This window comes from Delphinapterus leucas, chromosome 15 (genome assembly GCF_059928025.1).
Source record: "Delphinapterus leucas isolate spDelLeu-1000000601 "Yukka" chromosome 15, BTC_Dleu_Yukka2, whole genome shotgun sequence".
NCBI lineage: Eukaryota > Metazoa > Chordata > Mammalia > Artiodactyla > Monodontidae > Delphinapterus > Delphinapterus leucas.
In genome coordinates this window covers 60,024,075-60,033,370 of record NC_143143.1, presented here as the reverse complement: position 1 = coordinate 60,033,370, position 9,296 = coordinate 60,024,075, and the positions used below count along the sequence as shown (strand labels likewise).

The 9,296-nt window shown below is 46.5% G+C and overlaps 1 long non-coding RNA gene across 2 annotated transcripts in view; it reads right to left on the bottom strand.

Moving 5' to 3' along the window:
- The window catches only part of LOC111184365 (uncharacterized), a 59,954-nt gene that overhangs the window by 24,513 nt on the left and 26,145 nt on the right, over positions 1-9,296 (bottom strand). For both annotated transcript variants that reach the window (XR_002647247.2, XR_002647245.2), the window contains exon 4: positions 8,744-8,837. This is a non-coding gene — a long non-coding RNA (uncharacterized LOC111184365). The remainder of the gene's footprint in view (positions 1-8,743; positions 8,838-9,296) is intronic.

The following is a 9,296-nucleotide window of genomic DNA, read 5'->3' as shown; positions in this document are numbered from 1 at the left end:
CCATAAGGTCAACTCGGCTAAAGCTACTGCTGAGTGCCTAATCTATCAAGAGAAGAGATCAAACTGAGTTCCCAATAGACACCATTCCTTGGGGAAACTAGCCAAACACCTGGTAGCAGGTTGACTACATTGGATCTCTTCCACCTTGGAAGGAGCTGAGATCCATCCTCCTGGGAAAAGGTACATGTTCTGGATATCTATTTGCCTTCTCTGACCATAATGCGTCCGCCAGAACCATCATCTGCGGACTCACTGAATGCTTTAGCTACCATCTTGGCATTCCCTGTAGTATTAATTCTGACCAAGGAACTCATTTCATCGCAAAGAAAGTGCAGAAATGGAATCATGCCCATGGAATTAATTGTTCTTGCCACACACCCTATCACCTGGAAGTGGCTGGACTAATTGGAAGGTGGAATAGCTTGCTGAAGACTCAGTTACTGCACCAGTTGTGAGTCGACATCCTGAAAGGAATGGGTTCTGTCTTACAGGATACTGTATGTGCTTTGAATCAGAGACCACTGATCCTGGTTATGAAGAACCATAAATAATAAAGAGATAGAAGTAGAAGTGTCTCCTCTCACTATGATACCCAATAACCTACTTTCCAACTCAGGAACCTTGAACTCTGGTGGTTTGGAGGTCTTAGTCTCCAGGGTGGGAATACTTCAACCAGAGGACACAAGGACAGTTCCATTGAATGATACTGTTAACCTGGCAAGCTTTTTTTGTTTGTTTTTTTAAAATTTTTTAAATTTATTTATGGCTGTGTTGGGTCTTCATTTCTGTGTGAGGGCTTTCTCTAGTTGCAGCAAGTGGGGGTCACTCTTCAATGCGGTGCGCGGGCCTCTCACTACCGCGGCCTCTCTTGTTGCGGAGCACAGGCTCCAGACGCACAGGCTCAGTAATTGTGGCTCACAGGCCTAGTTGCTCCACGGCATGTGGGATCTTCCCACACCAGGGCTTGAACCCGTGTCCCCTGCATTGGCAGGCAGATTCTCAACCACTGCGCCACCAGGGAAGCCCAACCTGGCAGTTTTGAGCTCCTTATGCCACTGAAGCAAACAGCAGAAAGTGGGTTATTTACAGGATAGAATGATTGATCTTGATAACCAAGAGGAAATTGGATTGCAGCTAAAAAAATGGGGACAAGAAGAACTATGTCTAGAATGCAGTGGATTTTCTGGGTCATCAATGTTAAGGTAAAACTATAGCAAATGAACAAACAAAAAGTAGAATAACCGGGGACTCAGACCCTTTGAGAAGGATGGTTTGGGTCACTCCATCAAATGAAGAATTTTAATTAGCTCAGGTCCTGTCTGAGAGCAAGGAAAATGAAGCATATGTAGCAAAGAAGGAAGCCATAGACATCAACTGTGAGCTCACGACCAATTACAGCCAAAGACCGTAATATGGAACTCTGCATATATTCTCTTTGCTTGTTATATATATGTGCTTATTTTTTAATTTTTTAAATTTAATTTATTTATTTATTTATTCATTCATTCATTCATTCATTCATTTTTGGCTGTGTTGGGTCTTCGTTGCTGCGCGCAGGTTTTCTCTAGTTGCGGCCAGTGGGGACTATTCTTCGTTGTGGTGTGTGGGCTTCTCATTGTGGTGGCTTCCCTTGTTGCGGAGCACGGGCTCTAGGTGCACGGGCTTCAGTAGTTGTGGCATGCAGGCTCAGTAGTTGTGGCTCACGGGCTCTAGAGCGCAGGCTCAGTAGTTATGGTGCACGGGCTTAGCTGCTCCATGGCATGTGGGATCTTGCCAGACCAGGGGTCGAACCCGTGTCCCCTGCATTGGCAGGCGGATTCTTTTTTTTTTTTTTTGCGGTACGCGGGCCTCTCACTGTTGTGGCCTCTCCCGTTGCGGAGCACAGGCTCCGGACGCGCAGGCTCAGAGGCCATGGCTCACGGGCCCAGCCGCTCCGCAGCATGTGGGATCTTCTCGGACCGGGGCACGATCCCGTGTCTCCTGCATCGGCAGGCGGACTCTCAACCACTGCGCCACCAGGGAAGCCCCAGCAAGCGGATTCTTAACCACTGTGCCACCAGGGAAGTCCCTGTGCTTATTTTTATATGCTACTTTATTCTTCTTATTTTTGTCTTATGTAAAATTTTAACCTTAATTTTACAATTCGGTCTTTAGGTAACAGACTTTTCCGTGGGATCGTGAAGAACAATTAATATAATTAGCAATGGACACAGGGAACTCTGCTCAATATTCTGTAATAACCTAAATGGGAAAAGACTTGATACGTGTATAACTGAATTACTTTGCTGTACACCTGAAACTAACACAACATTTTTAGTCAACTATACTCCAATATAAAGTTTAAAAAAACCAAACTAGCAATGGATACCATGACCATGGGGATCACACTTCTCTTCACTTTGGGGAAAGGGTGAGAACTTCTTCACTTGTAACAAGGATAAATATATCTTATTAGATAGGAAGCTTAATCCCATTGGGAATTTTTGAGAGACAGTGCAGCACTGACACCTCAGGGTTATCCCCCTGGGTCATGGCAGACAGGGTATTTCTGCACAAACGCCCATCAGTCGTCAGTGGTTGAAAGCTGCTGGGAAGGGGATTGTTAACGTCCCAGTCCTCCCAGCCTGACAGCCTGACAGCAACAGGAAATCCTTGGGCAAAGAAATGCAGGTGTCAGCTGTCGGAAGTTGCTGAAGTGGTGAGGGCAAAAGGATACGGGTGAGGCCCCGAAAGTGTCTGCTATACCGACGTTTCTTTCTCTACAAAATGGGAAGGAGAATTTCCACATCACAGGGTTGCCTCTGTGCTGCTGAACTGCACACTCCAGGGGTTTCTATTGGTAACTTGGAGGCCCTGAGCTGCTGTGAAGATGAAAGGAGGTGGTATAGAGCAAATGCCTGACACACAGCAGGCCCTCAGTATGCGTCCATTCCCTTCCCTTTTTTCATTTTAATAATTGCTTCACCATATGGAGGACTTACTCAGTGTCAGACACTACACTCAGTGCTACCCACACCCACGATACAGGTATTAACCTCCTTATACAGAAAAGGAAACAAAGGCTCAGAGGGCTTAAGTCACTTTGTCCACTCCCTGAGCACATAAGCACCGTGTCTGTCTGACTCCAGGGCCCTTGCTCTTAACCTCTACCCTGTCCTGCGCTGCCAAGGGCTGATTCTGACACGCTGCCCAGTTGTGCTTTTTTCAGAGCTCGGGTGCCACATGCCTCAATCAGCATCCTCCCTCAAACATGACCCAGATTTGCTGTGGGAGAAGCTGTTGCCAGGAACTGGCAGGTCTTCTACTTCTGCTCTGCCTTCTTAACTGGTGTCCCACCAAGATAACTCAGATGGATGGGAGAAGTCTTCTTTCTACCTGCCCCAGGCTTTGGTCTCTTCGGCCCACACGTGTCCCAGAGGCATCATGAAGTATCACCTCTTGAGCACCTCCTTGGGGGAATTAATTTTGAGTCTAGGCCTCAAGGCTTGAAGAGACAAGAAACATGGCAAGGCACTTTGTTCTATCAAACTAGTTTATCTGAGCACAGAAGAAATGGACATTCTGCCAATTTTCTGTCTCTCTGCCTTGGAGGAGACAAGCGACACGGCAAGGCTTTTTGTTCTGTCAAACTAGTTCACCCGAGCACAGAAGAAATGGACATTCTGCCCATTTTCTGTCTCTCTGCCTTGGAAGACCCAAGCTGTGGCTGCTCACCTTTTCCTCATTGGGTTCTTAGTCTAGCAGGGGCAGACTGAGCATGTGCTTAGGGTACCAGCAAAGCAGGGCACCAAAAGCGAGAGTAGGGAAGTGCAAGCAATGCACTAAGCAGGAAGTGATCCCTATATTTAGGGTGTGTTTCTGACATCATGGGTTGGCTCACTCAGCTCCATTTGTGCATGCTTTACTGCAGATCCAAAGTTGGCAAACTCAGGTCTACAGATTGGGTCCTTGAGACACCTATATTTCAAAATGGATGCACTGTTTGGAAGCCAGAAGTGAGGCGGAGAATGTATTTCCACTCTCTGCACTGGTAAGCATGTGCTGGGAGCATTTGTTTTTTCCTGCAGCAGTGATAGCAGAGGTCCAGCGTGATGGGTGCCTTGCACTGTATTACTGAGAGGAAGGTTATGGACATGCGTTCTCTTGCCATCAATCAAGGCAGAGGCAGCGTGGTCCTGGAACCAACAGTAGTAGCACAGTTTCCTGATCTGTGCCTCTCAGCTGAGGGAACGTGGTCCTGGAGCCAGCAACTGGGACAGGGACTTCCTGAAGCTCCATCCTCCCAACCATAGAGGATTTAGAAGCTCCCTTGGTACACCAATCTTGTTGATATATTCTGGGAGACATTCCTGGAAGTTCTATCTAGAACCTGCTTGTCCAGCACATCCAACAATCCTGCAAGCACCTAATCCCCTGTATCAAGTCTCTTTCAGTTTAACCTGGTCTGGTTATCTGCAGCAGAACCTGACTAATATTGGGTGCTTGTGATGTACCAGGACCTGTGCTAAGTTCTTTACATTTAATCTTCACAATGGCCTTCTGAGTTCACTATAGTCAGTTACTTGGTGGCAAGCAACAGAACCAACCTTGACTAATTTAAGCACAAAATGAGCTCACTGAAAAGATATTAGTTAACCCAGTGAATCACTGGGAAGGGAAAGCCTAGAGAACTAGGCTTGGAAACTCTGCAACCAAAAACACAGCCTGAACTGTGCCACAGAGCGAGTCTAATGAGAACACTGCTTCCGTGTGGTTCCGGGTCCCGGTCCTGCACACCACTGCCCCACCAGAACTGCTCACTGGACACACTGCAGGCTTGGAATGTACCACTGCTCCCCGGAAATGCGGTACTGTAGTCATTGCTGCCTCTGCCACAAGTTCTCCACCCCTCCCTCATCTCTGTTTTCCCAGCCCCTGATTTGAAGCATAGGACACATCTTATTGGCTGAGCCAGGTCACATGTTCAAACGCAGTTCCAAAGAGCCTGAGACCCAGAGACCAACCTTCGTGGCTTTCTCTGCTTCTCACTCTCTTCCACACATCAGCAATGCCTCTCGCACCTTCATCTGATGAGGACTGTTGGTCCCCATCTGGGTTAAGCATGGCCCTTGCCCATTGGTTCTTTAGAAATGAAAATATGCTAGATTTCTTGTTGGCAACTCAGCACCATTCCTCCCCGTCTACACTCTCCCCCATAGCAGGGACTAGAAGCATGGAGGGGACATTCCCAGGAATCCCTTGCCAACAGGTTTGCACGTGGGATCTGCCAATGAAAGGCACTCACATCAGATCTGGGAAGCAGAAGAGAAGCAGAAGGCACATTGTGCTCCTCCGCACTGGTGGACAGACACGTGGGCTCCAGGGACGGCCACACGGGGTCCTGCAGCAGCCTCTAGATATTCTCTCTTAAGTGTGGGAGCTACAGTCAATTGTGCAGCTACAGGCAACAAGGCCTACACTGAAAGGAGCTCTGGGAAACACATATACTGCCTCACTTAATCCTCACAACAACCCTACGAGGAAGAGGTTATTCAAAATCCCATTTTACAGCTAAGTAAGCAGGGGTTCAGAGAGGTTTAACAGTTGCCCTAGGTCACAGGTCTGTGTGACAGTAGAGCTCATGTTCACTTTCTCTTATCCCTGACATCCTGCCTGGCTCACTCCTACCCCTCATTTGCAAAGCAGACAGAGGAAGGTGTAGGAGAGGGCAGAGACCAGCAGGAAGGGCGAGAGGTCTGCAGCCAGGCAGTGCTCAAAGCACAAACTATCCTTGGAATGTTGGAAATTTCTGCTGGAAAGTCCTTCTGAGCCTGAGGCACATTCTTCTAAAGAACTTTCTTGATTTGAAAAATCCTGTGCTTTGAGGATGGAATTGAATGTGTGGGAACAGCCAAAGGTCACTGGGTACCACAGCTGCAGAGTAAGGAAGCAGATCAAGCTAGGCAATACCGCTGCAGATTGAGAGCCAGCCATGGCTCACACAGAAATAAGCCCAAAAGGCAGGCAGTGCTGTCAGGGCCATGGCAGCTTCAATGGAGGAACCCAGAGGATAAGTGGTCTAAAGTCACCCATTAGCTGTGCAACCTTGGGGAAGTCACTTCACCTCTCTGAGACTCAGTGCTCTCATCAGCCCTCTGTCTGAGAGGCAGAAAATTAGAGTGGTTAGGATTGCTGCCTTTCAAATCAGACAACTGTGTCTTTGGTTCTGCCTCCTCCTGCATGGTTTGGGGCAAGTTCTCCAATTTCTGTGCCTGTTTTCCATATCTGTAAAAGGAGGATAAGAGTACCTATGAAACAGGGTTACTGGAACAATTAAATTAAGTGAATTGGAAAAGGATTTTGAACTGCAGTAGGCATATAGCAAGCACTCAGTAAATGTTAGCTATTGTTTTTCTTACCTTAGAGGGAAATATGAGGACTAAAGGACACAGCATGTGTGAAAAGTTCCACATATAATTCGGCTTATTAGATCAGCTCAGAAAACAGTGGTATTCTTGTTATCTAATCCTGCGTAATAAACCACTCCAAAATGTAGTGACTTAAAATATCAATAGTCAATTACTTTGCTCACAAATCTGTGACTTGGGCAGGGATTAGCAGAGTTGGCTTATCTCTGCTCCATGAAGCACGAGCTGGGGCAGTTAGAGTAGAGCTGGAGGATTCACTTCCAAGATGGCCCACTCCCATGGGTAGCAGGTTGGTGCTAACTGATGGCTAGGAGTTCATCTGGGGCTGTAGACCAGTGGCCTACATTATCTCTACATGGACCTCTCCACAGGGCTGCTTGGGCTTCCTCACAGCATGGCAGCTGCATTCTAAGAGCAAGTGCAAAAGACAGAATATGGAGCTTCCAGTCTCTTAAGGTCTTGGCCCACAAACAGGCACAATTTCACTTCTGTTCGTCAAGCAGTCACTGAACCTGCCCAGGGTCAAGGAGAGGCACATAGATCTCTCCTCTTGAATAGAAAGAATGTCAAAGAATTTGCAGCCATCTTTAACCGACTACAGATAGTTTGTGTTTTCACTCCAAGTACTGGCCCCAGGTACACATACACAGACATAGACATAAACTCTTCTTCCCTAAACCATGCCCCAACCGAGAGGCAGATGATCCAAGTGGGAAAGAGAGACACCCACACCCCCGTGCAACTGGATAAATCCTACTTGTTTAGGATTCCACAGAAGAGAGTCTGTGAGTCTCCCATCTCCCAAGATCTCCTGTGAAGTGCCTGCTCTGCATCGCCAGTATTCCTGCTGTGCCTTCCCCGGAGCTGGTCAGGGAGCTGATCGTTGTATTTGGGGCTATAAGTAAGAGTGGAGAAGCCCATAGTCTGTGGAACCTCTGCGTGGCTTCCTGCACTCCCTCAGCCTTGGGTGTCTCATCTGGAAAATGGGCACGATAAGCTCTACATTATAAAACCATCCTGTGGATTAACTGAGGTCAAGAGTAAGTAGGGTGGAGTAAATTAACAAGCCACCAATTAGGCTCATTTTTTAAAATGTGGCATATTGTTCATTTCAGAAACAGATCTCTGACTCTCCAGGTCCTCACCCTACTAGGGTGTGGTAAGTGGACAGGAGTCAGAAGACTTTAAATAACCAATTCAAAGTATGGCTTTCTAAAATAGAAACTGAATATGTACACACATGGTATAATCTCAACTATGTAAAAAGATAGAGACTAGAAGGAAATGAGGCAAAGTGTTCACAGTGGTTGATCCTGGAGGGTGGATTATAGGTGATTTTTTTCCTGCTGCTTCTTTATAATGTTTTTACATGTATGTCCCCACATCTTATCAGTTTATGTGTGACTTTTATAATAAAGACATATATATTAAATGAATAAATATAGGATAGCACCCTCTGACACACACCCCACACACAGTCCCACACAATTGTGTCTTTCTATGGAGCAGGCTTTCCACAAGATGATGCTGTCAGAGTTTGGGCCAGACGATTCTTCCCTGAGCTGAAGTAAGCCCTGCATTGCCCCTCGCCTATGCACCTGCCAGGGGCACTCCCCACTGCCAACAAAGAACACCCCCGCATTATGTAGAAAAATGTTCTTATTTTTCAGAGATGCATTTGCGGTGAAATGTCAGACTGTGTGTAATTTACTTTAAACTACTTCAGAAAAAATAGATAAAACAATTATGGCCAAAAAATTCCCCATGACAATTGAAAGATCTAAGTGATGATGTATGTGTATTTGTTCAATTTTTTTTTTTACATTGCCGTTTGAAAGTTTTCATGATAAAAAAGTGGGGGAAATGCCCCACCTATTTCTGAAGGTCTCCAATTGGTGTGCTACCACCCCTAGTGGAAAACCTATATTTTCATTTTGTATCAGCTTCATTTTCATAAATGTTGTGTCTGATTTTCAATTTAAAACCCCTCTGGGGCTGCCACTTCTTCTTCAAATGTTTCCTCTTCGGCTTCCTTCTCCTGAAGACGATATCTGGATGTAGGGGAAATGTCCTCGTGGCAATAGGGAAAGGTGGCCCTCCTGGTTTTTTTTGAGTCCTTGCTGGTTTCATGAGGTACCCCTTGCCCTGCCTGCTCAGTGGGGGCCTGATGGCACAAGTTGCTAAAGTCCGCAGCCACTGAAACTCGTGATCCGTTCTCACTGGCATTGACTCAACGCCACCAGCTCTCTCCTGGGCACCTGAGCACCTCTGAATCTCAGCTGCATCCTCCATCCAGCCCCGCCTTGGCTGGCCACCCTACCGCCCCTCACACTCACTGTTTTTCCTGCATCTCAGCAATCTCTTTTCCTCACCGTGAGCACATAAGGGCTTCTGGACCTCTTTCATGCCACGTGCATCCTGAGGTGATTCCTAACATAGATGACAAAAGTGGGATGGGATAAGATGCGGTAATAAGGAAGCCCAACCATCCATCCTTACCTTACATGTATATGGCATTTTACAGACTTCAGGTACACTCTCCTTTCAATAGCAAACCCTCTCTGAGTGCTTACTCTGTGCCAGACACTGTTCTGAGGGTCTGGGCCCCCCACCTCACTACATATACACACCAGGTGTCTGTTGATATGTGAAAGGGCAGACAAGTCATGTTGCAGCTATACCAGTGAATATCAAGCAGATGTTAAGCAGAATTAAATTAATTGATATGTTCTCATAAGGAAAGCTATCCAAGGTATGTTGTTCAATGAAAATGAAAGTTTCAATATAATAGGTGGGGTAGGCTATGAGCCCTTTTCCATGAAAAGAAATTTATATTAATGAGAACTGAAAACAACACACTTTTCTGTTCCTGTGTTAAAGAATACTGGG